This window comes from Phyllobates terribilis, unplaced genomic scaffold (genome assembly GCF_046119375.1).
Source record: "Phyllobates terribilis strain yellow unplaced genomic scaffold, ASM4611937v1 Scaffold_11__3_contigs__length_659146591, whole genome shotgun sequence".
NCBI lineage: Eukaryota > Metazoa > Chordata > Amphibia > Anura > Dendrobatidae > Phyllobates > Phyllobates terribilis.
In genome coordinates this window covers 472,327,878-472,341,184 of record NW_027362771.1, presented here as the reverse complement: position 1 = coordinate 472,341,184, position 13,307 = coordinate 472,327,878, and the positions used below count along the sequence as shown (strand labels likewise).

Genomic DNA, 13,307 nt, shown 5'->3' with positions numbered 1-13,307 from the left:
AGTCTTTCAGTTTTGCTTAAATTTGCAGGTTCAGCTAACTTTCATCTAATGTGTATGGTGGTCTTTAGAATAAAATATAAGATGGGAAGGGGTTTTCACTCTCCCAATATAATCACCTGTTTATTAAAAAGGGTTGGGATCTTGTGAGCATCACGTCCCCTCCATTATTTATTAGGTCTGTACATTTTGTAGCACTTGTATATGATCCTACAAGTCAGTATAATTTAGGATAGGACTGTGCTACAATACCAGGCAAACGCACTACCCAATGGTTGGCACTGTAAAAATAAAACAACAGAGAAGCAGCACTTATAGGAAAGCCAATACAAGGCGTAAGACTCACACTAATTGGCTATTGATGGCCAATCATGTCACAGTATCCCATAAAACTGCCAGCAATCCCAACTGAAAGGACAATTTTACAAAGGGAGCCAACATTTCGGCAGAAAACACAGTAACCTTGGTTGTTTCTGTAATTTATCCCATTGACTTGAACAGGTAAAGTATGGCATTGAAAAGTCTGATTGAAGTTTTTGATAGAAACTGTTGTAATAACATTTTAAAACCGTTGACTTTCTAAAGCAGCAGTTACAATTACAGTAAAGTTATAGCAAAAAGGGAAGAAAGAAAAAAAAGATAAATCATTGGGTCTCTGTTGAGTCATTTCTGCACCATTTCAGTATACGTTTTGGAGCAGTAATGGGAATCTAAACATTGGATATGTTTAACTGTAGCAAAAAAAAAGGTGTAAAATCTCCACCCAGATTTGTGGGTGGAAGATGAACAGTGTATCACAGTAGTAGAAACATGGATGAGATCTAAACAAAACCCGTCTACATGTTGCGAGAAACAAATCCACGGCATGTCTATTCTTTCTGCAGATTTTCACCAGGGATGCCACCCTCTGTAACGCGAAGGGTGAAATGGGCGACAAAATCTGCAATGGATTTTTCCCATCATGTCTTTAGCCCTGAAGTTATCCACCGAAGAGTAAAACGTTTTGAAAGGAGAAATAAAGAAAGTATAAAAGAGTATAGGAATCTGGAATAACTGGCAAATAACACTAGAATTACAAGCTGTAAAAGGCTATTCTGTACACTCATAACAGGTCCAGGACAACCGCACTATGTTGATAGGAATATGCTAGAAGTAATTGTAAAACAGCATGGTACAAGACATATCATCTACCTTTATGGGTCACTTATGGCTAAAATATAAAAATAGAACAATAAACAGGTAATGGCAAAACCCAGCAAGTGAAATGCAGTGTGGGATCACCCATTTATTTACAGGTATTACATAGAAAAAATATTGTAAAAATATATAAAAAGGGAATGTTATTTAATGTATATAGCGGTGTAACCCTGTCTGTGATGATAATGAGACTACTGAAATGTCAGATAGAAAAACAGGAAGTATGAGTCTACTATTAGCATTAGTGCCCTATGTGATTTTTTTTCTCTAATATATAAAATTTGTATCGGAATTTGAAGCAAAAATGTGAAATTTTTAACTTTTTTTTTATACATTTAACAAATACCTGATTTAAACAATAGGTCATTTGGTGAGGGCACATTCCCTTTAACATGGCATAAGACACCCATACTTGCTATTAGGGCATATAGATGTCGGAGGATACATCCATTTGGGACTGATGCAGAATACAAACTACACACTGAAGTGTGAGTACTTAGTAGTGAAAGGGACACAGATTTGCAGCAGCTTTTACGCTTTCATGGAATAATCTGCATCACAGTTGAATTTAGGCTGTTTTCTCATTCTTCAGAGTATAAAATAATGGGTTAGATGTGTGCTTTAATCGGCAGATATCGAGCACCTGACCTACTAGAGACTACTAGGACCGACTGATGGACGGCAAATTAAAATAAACTTTAAGACGCTCTCTTATCAAAAAAGAATGTAATGCGCTGGAAAGCAAAGGCTAAAAACATCCCGCATCATCTGGTGCTGACTGAAGGGCGACCCAGGCAATATGACAGCCAGAAATAGTCCGTCATAGTACAGTGAGCAAATCTATTTGGGTGTTTATTTTGAATGGCTGCTATATTTTACTCATTCATTGGATACTATATCTGCTACAGTAAAACTATAAACAGCATCCAGTTTAGAAAAAAAAAAATTCCTATAGGATGCGTGCCAGCCCTTCTAATCTGAGGCGGACCCCTGGCAGGGACGTCTATTTACTGAACACACACGTGCCACTGATGCTACAAATAAAGGGTGGAAAAAACACTTAACCCAGTGGTAACTCCTCTAACGCGCTACGTGAGCCAAGCAAATACGCTATATACGCACGGCAGGGACTATTCTTACTTCCATCTCATACTTTTTATTATTGGTCCTGTTCTTTCTAATAAATTACAAGGGAAGATAGACTGCAACATGTCTAGAAAGCAGAAGCAGCGTCAGATATTCTGCAGCGGATGCCTGGATTATATGGATTTATTTTGTTTCCATCCGCTATGAATGCTACTCAAGTGCAAGCGCAGAAACCTTAATAGGATTCTCAGCTTTTGGGGTGAGGGGTGTTGTGGGAATGAATGTTAAAGATTAGAAAAGTGGAATTGGAACAATAGCATTGGAAAAAAATATATACTTTACATATATTGTCATTTCCCAGACTCTCATACCCCCATGCAAAATCCAACCTATAAATGTATAATTTACAACAAGCCCTATCCACTGTAGAAATTGCAGACTGGCCGCACTCTCGACATGTGAATTTGGAAATCAGCAGCCTCGGTCAGATATTCTCCGCAGCACATGGATGAGATTTCGTAAGATCTCATTCACAACGGTACTGTAAAACACAGCAGATTTTAGAAATGCGACGAGGGAACATACTCCCAAAAATATATCCCTACGTTCACAAAATAGAATTCACATTTTCCAGGATGACGTGCCGCTGTGCCAATGGCCACATTATGTGACTTTGGACTCGCTGTACGTCATAGAGTTTGAGTTTTGTTTTGTTTTTTTGAGTAGGTAAAAAAAATATTTTCTTAGGATGTGGAAAACCTCTAACTTTACTAAAGCCTAATAAAGAGAGCGCAGGGAGCACAAATGTTTTTGTTTAAGAAAACATGTCATAAGTGCAGCATAACCCTGAGGGGCTGTCCACATGGGACATAGTCATTATGGATTCTCAACAGTGAATCTACAGTGGCAAAATGCACAGGGAAAAAAAAAAAAAAACAATTGTTGGATCCAGACAGCTTTTGTGCCCCCTGCACTCCTCCAACAAAATCACAACTTGTCCGGCAAAAAAAAAAAAAAAATCAAGCGTTCATGCAATACGGCTATGTCAACAAGAAAGTTATGGCTCTTGGAAAAATGAGAGGAAAAAACATTATCGCAAAAACGAAAATTAGCTGTGGTAGGAAGGGTTAATGAAGGTAGCTGGGATTAAAAACATATTACTTCTCAGTACCAAGCCTCAGTAACATAGTTATAACCACAAAGCCCCTTCGGATATGTATCCACGACAGTGAACTGGTACAACTACTGATCTGAGAAGCCATGATACTTAAATGGGCTCGTAATGCATGCTGGCTTCACCATGCGGCAAAAACAAAAGTTGGTGCTTTACCGTAAATGCCACTGACATATCATCTGACTACCGGTCTAGAACATGCTCCCCTGTATAAAGAGCAGGGTGGTGGAGTTTGAGTCGGAGTCAGTATAAAATGGACCAACTCCAACAATATATAATAAATTGGGTACAGTAGTTCAATGCAGTTTGTGGGGAATATTTTTTCATAAGAATTTTGGAAAGTTATGAAATGTCCTATAAACGTCTGTCCTATTCCTGATGTAAGGGTCTAGACCAGTGTTTCCCAAACCCCATCCTCGCGGCCCCCCACAGGTCATGTTTTCAGGATCTCCTTAGTATTACACAGGTGATTGAAGTATCATCAAGGCATCAGGAATTCTCTCACCTCTGCAATACTAAGGAGATCCTGAAAACATGACCTGTGGGGGGCCGTGAGGATGGGGTTTGGGAAACACTGGTCTAGACTTTTAGCTGAGATGAATCTGTGGTACAGTAAATTTAGCACTTAAACATGAGCCGTGTATGAGGGAGTCGGAGTTGAGGAGTTGGAGTCATGGAAATTGAGGAGTCGGAGGTTTGGCTTACCGACTCCACAGCCCTGATAGAGGGGAAGTCAGACTAAGACAGGATGTAGACACCACTTATCACAGCCCTCGTGGCAACTCTCAGACCCCTAGATATACGAGACCAGCAGCAGTGTGGAAATCTGAGTGCACCACTACTGTTCAAACACATGGAAAGAGCATTTTACTATATTACCACGGTGCAGGCACAGACTGGCTGTCCGGTGGCTCCACAGTACAGGATGGTACTGCATCTTCTGTATAGCTCATTACCTGCACCAGGAGATGCTGCTATTCTGACATCAGGTGAGGGCAGCTATATATATATTTTCTGGCACGCTGTGTAAAGTACGGGATCTAGACTGTACGCTTGCGAGCAGGGCCCTCACTCCTTTTAATATCTGAGTTATGCTTATTTGGTAATGTCTTTTTGTCTGTTCAAAATTGTAAAGTGCTGCAGAATATGTTGGCGCTATAAAAATAAAAAAATTATTATTATTATTATATAATCTAGAAGAAGCTCAGGTCTTCTACATAGAAAACAACTTCCAGCAGCCATTTCTGTGGTGATGGGCTTTAGCCGTATCCGTTGTCTACTTGCTTTCCTTTATTCTTCTTTATTTTCCTATTTTGGAGTAACGCTTTGAAACCACTCACTCACTCAGAATGTTTTCATATTAATTATAATATTTGATCATCTCATATTACAATATTTTGATACTATAAAAGTCATCCAGGAGTCAATTAATAATAGGACCACTGTCATACATACGGTACAAGTGGTTGCCTCGATACTACACCATGACTATTGTGCTCCATGTAGACTAAACACTATGTGGTAGTCAGAGCTTGCCTTACTCTTGATGTGGCATTTTACTTATTAAAAGTGAATTACTATTTTTAATACTTGCAAATACATCACTCCATTATCATCCGTCAATGTCATTCCATTTCCAATGCCCTCCTATTCCACATCAAAGCAGTGAGTTAGGCTGTGTTCAGACTGGCATCATGGATTTCTATTACAACAAGGCCGTAACAATCACTTGGCCTCCGAGTATGGCCATGGGGGCTCTGTGCACATCACTTGTTTCACAGCATTTTACTAGTTAAAAATAAATTAAACAAGTAGCCAGACTACTTTAAAGTGCATAGCAAAATATTATAAAGTGTACACACAAAGGGGGATATTTAGCCAAACTGGTGTAGGGAAAAAGTGGACTAGTTGCCCAATGCAACTAATCTGATTTAAATTTTGACAGTTCACAGGGTCTCTGGGAAATAAAGACCCCCCATACACAATAGATAGTTGTTGGACGATCATTTGGCTGACAGCGCTCTCTCCCGATCCCTCCATATACAGGAGCGCTCTCTCCCGATCCCTCCATATACAGGAGCGCTCTCTCCCGATCCCTCCATATACAGGAGCGCTCGCAGCAATCCATGTGTCCAATGAAGGACTGAAATGTCATGTTACACTTTGTATTGCCAGATTTAATAAATCAGCGCCACTTCCTTTATCACTGTTGGCATGTCGGATTCCTTCATTTTGTTATACCAACTGATGCGGTCAGGATCAGTCGTCAGACTAATGGGAACTGGGTCTTTAAAGGAGGCATCTGATTGGTTAATATTTTATATTTTAAACACCACATGCTCTGCCTTTTCTTTCCCCATAAGCCTCTCTATAGTATTAAACATTAGAAAAGCAAAGCACAGGGAGGCAAATTCATCAAGATTGGGCATTTTGTACGCCCGCCTTGACCCAGAGCCCAATGAAGTAACACCAATGTGCCTTTTAGTGCATTTGATGCATCTTTCAGCTGTCACGTGCCTCAGTAAGAAATGTGCTCCATTCAGGGACCAGAGTACATTTCTAGTATAATTCACAGCACTATTGTGGCATACATTACAAATGGTTTGCTCGGCCGCGCTAGGCCACACTCCTTTTGTTAAGAACCACCTACTTTTCAAAAAGGGGGTAAAGCTGGCAAAAAATGCCAACAGGTGCTAAATTTTAGAGCAACTTCATGTTGCACGCAAAAAAAATTGCGACATTTGTGTCACACCAACTTTTTGATGATTTTGGTCCATAGTGCTTAAAAAAAAAAAAAAAATTACTAAAATGCATGTATTTAAGGCTAAAAATCATTTTTCCTATAGAATTTCATTACAAAATGTTGCACCATTTGGCTTTTACAGGCTCTTTGTGTCCCTTCAAATTCAACTTTGATGTGGTCTGAGGTCATAAATCAGCTTAGAGTTCAGAAAAGAGTTACAGACTCTCTGGTCAGACAACCAGAGAGAGCTCACTGATGGATCCTCAGCTAACTCATTCTGCACACAGCAATGAAGCTATAGAAGGCAAATGGTGCAACATTTTTAATGAAATCCAAATGCAAGAATTATATTTAGCTCAAAATACATGCATTTAAGATAATTATCCCCAATGGATGGGCAACCCCTTTAATGGAGTTTTCTTTTATAAGTATATTAAGATAAATACTCCTAGATTTGGTTCTTAAAAAATTACAAACCTGAAATATAATAAAATGTGCCATTACTGTCATTGTGTAGACCCTGCCCTGGACTCTGTTCACACCAGAGGTTTTGGAGTTCTGCTTCACTATCTCGTTTAGGACACAAAAACAGCCAGAACCCACCATTATAGTCAATGAGGTCCTTCTGCTTGTGATATTATGTGACAAATGCCCAAAGTACAAAACAATTACTTTACACACCATTCCATAAAACGAATTATGAGAAGCAATATGAATGCTAATCATATACCTCGGAGAGCTGTCACCTGAACACAGCAATTACGCCTGACCCCATGCACATGACACTTAGCTGGGGTGAGTGGGGAATAAGCTGCTGCCAGAAACCCCTAGCGGTGGCTTTTCTCCCTCGAGAACAAAGGATCTGGCATGATGAGAACCAAAATGCAAGAACCTTCATTCCTGGGGCACTGACCTTTGTCACGTCATCCCTATAGATAGACCCCTACAGAGAAGGCCTAAAAATGATTATCACAGAAGTAATTTGCACATCACACAAGACCGGCAGGAAAATAAGTGCTCTGTAAATATCAATTATTTTCCAGCAGTTCTCATTGCATGGTGCAAATATGCAATGGCTTTTTCAGAAATGGTGGAATATTTTTATACTGATATTCTCAGACAAGAGAATAACTTCCAGAGGGCATTTTTACTATCCGATTACCAAACCACATGCAGCTGACTATTACGCTGACACCACAGGGTTAACCATAATGGAAGCTTCTTCATTTGAGCCCAGCTATTAAATCTGTTTATCAAATGTGTTTACCCGCCATTGTCCCCAAAGACGTGACTGTGGTAGTGATGGAGAGGAGAACATCTGGATGCACCTCTAGGTGACTACACAGGGTAGCACTGGGAGCACAGTCACCCAATTAAACAGTTTGTTTGGCGGTCACATTATTAATGAGACTCTGAATACCGCGCGACTCAGACAGATGCTGCAAGAGCAAATGTGAGCCTGTATTAACCCTCTACTATCTGCACTAACGAGGGCTAGGGCAGCACGAACTTCTCTTTTGCACCAGCTTTCTTGCCCATAATTATTATTATTATTGCCCACACTTTTGATGTTTCTGATCCGTAGTGTTAAAACCTTTCCCAAAAATTATACTTGGTAACAAAGACATGAATAACACAATAGCAAAAGGTTTGCGTCACATTATTTGTCCGTGTTCAGTGCTGAGCTCCTGAAATACACGTAAAGATGAAGGCTATAAAAAGACACTACATCGGGTTAACAGAACCCTAAGGAGGACAATGGTGTCCTGTTAGCCTCCATCCATCGGGCCACTATACGTCTGTATATTACAAAAGCAGAAGGTATGAATTAGCGGAATAGACATTATTCCATACAACAGTATAAAAAACAATACAAATACCATATATTATTTTACAATTATTATTACTACGGGGCAGCTTAGGGTGAGGAAGGCCACAATATGGCATAGTTTGGGAGCTTTTCCTGGCATATATGTCAAACAAAAGCAATAAACAGGATGTGATCAGGACACAATAGGCTACTGATATTATGGAAAAGCACTGGAGATCCGAGTAAGTGTATGATATAAATCAGATTACATGGAGGCACATTCACAGCGTCTCTAGGGCTCATGTGTACAGCTGTATTATGGACACGTAATATACCACCTACAGAAATGGAATGGTCCTTACTGTATTTCCATGAGTCTCTCATTTCATATGGAGACTTTTCTCATTGATTTGTACAGAGTGCCTGAAAAAAAAAAAAAAAAAAGGATTGCATGTCCCATAACATGCCGTAATATCAAGGAGTTCTCACCTAGACGCAATGTGGAGCCATATGGAGGCGCACAAACAGCTTACGTGCTTATAACAGAACCGCCAAAATAAATGGGACTGAATGACAAAGTGGAAGAAATCTGTGAAACCATCGCCAGCAGTTGCTTCAACTTTCTACGCCTCTTTTAAAAGTGCAGACGTGGCTTGTTTGTCAATTTACCTACCAGAATAGAGCAAAACTTTACACATTTTCAGAAACTTCTTAAATGCAACAGTGCCCCATAGAAAGTAAAAATATGATGTAAACTCACTTCACGCACCAACGCTGTCATGACATTGTTATGTCGCATGAGCACTGCAGCCCATCAGTGGCCACTAAGGGGCTGCAGCGCTCACACTATGCTCGGAAGACACTCAGACATCCATGTCACATAATGTCACACTAGTGCCGGGAGACCGTGAGCCGACATCGCTGGAATGGCGCCAGTGCAGAGGGGAGTATATGGTATTTTTATTTTAAGTTGAAGAAGATGGTATTTAAGAAGGGATTGTCCAAGTAGGAGACAACCCCGCAAAGACCACGACCCCACTATCAGTATTTTGTCAGTGTTTTTTCTCAGGAGTGGGTGATAAATGCAGAATTGGTGACTTGTTTCTATTATACCTTTTCTCCGATTGTTCCTCACCTGGTTTTGGCTCCCACTCCTGAGAAATACTGACTGAACACGGATAGTGGGGCCGTGGACTAATAGTGAATCCATAAGGACTCATTCAGATGTCAGTGATTTTTTATACAAAAAAAAGTAAAAAATTAAACTGCAGTAAAAAAAATGGACAGCATATGGGTGTTAATGTCTGGTATCAGTGATTTTTTGTGAAGCCATAGACTTGTATAGGTAATTTTAATAAGTTATCAGGATCAAAAATGGACACGCAATCAGAAAAAAAAAACAAAAAAACACAGATATGTGGGCAGCTCCATATAGTATAATGGGTAAATGTGCTATGAGCAAAAACCCCAATAGGTCACGTAGCTGGCTCACGGACATCGGAATGAGGCCACGGACATGGACCCAGTCTCTATCACGTGTCCCAGTGATATCGGTGCCCATCATACTACGCACGTCCCAGCCAAAACCTCCAACGCAAGAAGGAAGACACTTAAAAGATGGCTCCAGTGATGTTCACACGCACAAGGATTTGTTTTATTCCCTTCTGGAAAAGTCCTCCTGAAAGTTCTTAAAAGAACAATTACCAAGAATGGTCGCAGTCTGTCCATACGACCCGATCGCAGATAACACAGGACAGTGGGACGTGATGATGGATGGCAGCTCTTGCTCTGGGGGGGGGGGGGGGGGGGGGGCGGGAGCACATCCTGCCCTGGGGGGGGGGGCAGCGGCTCTCGACCCGGAGGGGGGGGGGGGGGGGGGGCGGCAGCTCTCGACCACCTGGGGGGGGGGCGGCGGCAGCTCTCGACCACCTGGGGGGGGGGGGCGGCGGCAGCTCTCGACCACCTGGGGGGGGGGGCGGCAGCTCTCGACCACCTGGGGGGGGGGGCGGCAGCTCTCGACCACCTGGGGGGGGGGCGGCAGCTCTCGACCACCTGGGGGGGGGGGGGCGGCAGCTCTCGACCACCTGGGGGGGGGGGGCGGCAGCTCTCGACCACCTGGGGGGGGGGGGCGGCAGCTCTCGACCACCGGGGGGGGGGGCGGCAGCTCTCAACCACCTGGTGGGGGGGGGGGCGGCAGCTCTCAACCACCTGGTGGGGGGGGGGGCGGCAGCTCTCAACCACCTGGTGGGGGGGGGGGCGGCAGCTCTCAACCACCTGGTGGGGGGGGGGGCGGCAGCTCTCAACCACCTGGTGGGGGGGGGGGCGGCAGCTCTCAACCACCTGGTGGGGGGGGGGGGGGCGGCAGCTCTCAACCACCTGGTGGGGGGGGGGGGGCGCGGCAGCTCTCAACCACCTGGTGGGGGGGGGGGGCGGCAGCTCTCGACCACCTGGTGGGGGGGGGGGCGGCAGCTCTCGACCACCTGGTGGGGGGGGGGGCGGCAGCTCTCGACCACCTGGGGGGGGGGGCGGCAGCTCTCGACCACCTGGGGGGGGGCGGCAGCTCTCGACCACCTGGGGGGGGGCGGCAGCTCTCGACCACCTGGGGGGGGGGGGCGGCAGCTCTCGACCACCTGGGGGGGGGGGGCGGCAGCTCTCGACCACCTGGGGGGGGGGGGCGGCAGCTCTCGACCACCTGGGGGGGGGGGGCGGCAGCTCTCGACCACCTGGGGGGGGGGCGGCAGCTCTCGACCACCTGGGGGGGGGGCGGCAGCTCTCGACCACCTGGGGGGGGGGCGGCAGCTCTCGACCACCTGGGGGGGGGGGCGGCAGCTCTCGACCACCTGGGGGGGGGGGCGGCAGCTCTCGACCACCTGGGGGGGGGGCGGCAGCTCTCGACCACCTGGGGGGGGGGCGGCAGCTCTCGACCACCTGGGGGGGGCGCGGCAGCTCTCGACCACCTGGGGGGGCGCGGCAGCTCTCGACCACCTGGGGGGGGCGCGGCAGCTCTCGACCACCTGGGGGGGGCGCGGCAGCTCTCGACCACCTGGGGGGGGGCGCGGCAGCTCTCGACCACCTGGGGGGGGCGCGGCAGCTCTCGACCACCTGGGGGGGGGGGGGGGAGGCAGCTCTCGACCACCTGGGGGGGGGGGGGGGAGGCAGCTCTCGACCACCTGGGGGGGGGGGGGGAGGCAGCTCTCGACCACCTGGGGGGGGGGGGGGAGGCAGCTCTCGACCACCTGGGGGGGGGGGGGGAGGCAGCTCTCGACCACCTGGGGGGGGGGGGGGAGGCAGCTCTCGACCACCTGGGGAAGGGGGGGGGGGGGAAGGCAGCTCTCGACCACCTGGGGAAGGGGGGGGGGGGGAGGCAGCTCTCGACCACCTGGGGGGCCACTATCCAGCAGACTTTCCGACACTCCAGGAGTCCGTCAATAAGAGCTGACAGGTATCAACACAACATGCAGAAAGTGACATCACCGGTGTGGACGGTACAGACACTGGGGGTCTTACACTGACAGTGGGTGAGGATGCAGACCCCAGAGACATTGTGGACCTCCACACCCGGTGTCACTGGTCACACGGTATATACTGCTGAGGAACCTACGGCACAGCACAAAGTTGTATCTCAGTGAGGAGTATCCAGGGTATCTGATCTCAGCCCTCGCATATGTAGGTGCATGTCACATAGGTGCAATAAGTGTGGGCACCCCAGGGGGACACTACCACACCAAGTTTAGGGCCCCTGGATGTTGGGGGTCTGCTGCTATTACAGGTAAGAGAATTTCTTCCCCCAGTGAGCAGAAACTAGAGCTCCAGGCTACATAAACAAATGACAGCAGATGAGCAGCGCCCACACTCCGTACTCACCAGTGCTGCTGCTGTCAGTGCGCCGCCGCTCCGATCCTCCTCCCGCCGGTACACACCCCGCTCTGCTCCGCACGGCCCTCACCTGCAGCGCACGGCTCTCAGCGGACTTCTTTTCGACCACCCTCACCACCACACCAGATAAATTCTTCTTGGTGACACTCCGCCACAGCCGCTTCACCTCCTGGAACTCGGGGGGCTGAAGAGGGCGGATCACTCCGCGCCAAAGGCCCGGTTGATGACGTCAGCGGCAGCCCAGAAGCCAGAGAGCAGGCAGAAGGGAGACCACGCCGTCCTGTCACAGTACAAGTCCCGTCGATAGAAAGGCCACAGATAAACAACGCAGCCGTCACGGGATAAGGCGGGAGAGAAATGAGGTCGCTAGCCTTGACAGCTTGCACGTTGGATCCTCTTAGCAACCGATGACGTCATCTGTCCCGTCGCCGCGGGCAATTGGCTAACAGAAGTGACAGGAGACAAGAGGAGGGGCGGGTCTTAAACAAGGGAGTGATGGACGTGCAGCTCCGCCAATCGAAATTCGGCGGAGGCGGGGCTAAGTGAGAACTTGTGGAGAATGTTGTTATCAGCTGTATGGTGAGGTGTGCAACTCCGGACCATCACAACCGGGGAGCAGCGAGCGCGCGGGACCGCGGCTAAAGAGGGGTAGAGGCTGTCCGGTGCCCTATGGCATAACATGGGGGCAATACAGCACAAGTGGTACAAATGGAAAATGTGCCTTGTGGCCTTTCTTCACCAGGCTCCCATCTGCCCCCTTTGGTCTGGGCACTGTTTTTGTCGGACGCCGGGTGCACACGGAAGAGGAGCCTGTGCTAGGACCGAGTACGGCCCAGGGTCTGACACACGCTGCTCTGGAGGCGGCAGTGGCCCCTTCCCTCCAGGGCCCCTGAGCGGCTGCACATGTACCAATGTTGTTTTTGCCCCTGGTCCAAAGTATTATGTGCCTCTCTGCCAGTGGCGTAACTAGAGTCCTATGGGTCCAAATCTTCCACCGCCCTCCCCCCCCCCATCCTGATTATACACATATGTCCCTTATCCAGCCCTGTTCTGCTGCTGTTCTTTAATGTATAGAAAAAAATAAACCATTATACTCTCCAGGGGCGTACATAGAAGTCACAAGGCCCCATAGCAGAAGTATAATGCACCCCTATAGGCCTCCATACAGTATAATTCACCCCTCATAGTCCTCCCTATAGTATAATGCACTCCACATAGACTAATGTGCACCCCTTTAACACATACCACCATTCATGATGCACAAATACGGCAGAGAAATATATATATAGTACAATGCCAAAGATTTCACTTCTTACATTATATGAGCGATATCTATTGTAAATTCCACAATAGCTCAGAAACCGCCGAATCCTCACAGTGAAGACCGGACAATATAGTCCTCCATACAGTATTATGGGTACCAC

The 13,307-nt window shown here is 46.8% G+C and overlaps 1 protein-coding gene across 6 annotated transcripts in view; it reads right to left on the bottom strand.

The window, feature by feature from the left end:
* Nucleotides 1-12,331, bottom strand: part of MEF2A (myocyte enhancer factor 2A) — a 144,894-nt gene extending 132,563 nt beyond the window's left edge. For 4 of the 6 annotated variants that reach the window (XM_073653338.1, XM_073653342.1, XM_073653339.1 and 1 more), the window contains exon 1: nt 11,872-12,330. The gene's annotated coding sequence lies outside the window, so the exon portion shown is untranslated. Of the gene's footprint in view, nt 1-11,871 lie in introns of all 6 variants that reach the window. The other 2 variants (XM_073653336.1, XM_073653340.1) reach the window with 1 other exon arrangement.
* Nucleotides 12,332-13,307: the final 976 nt, after the last annotated feature.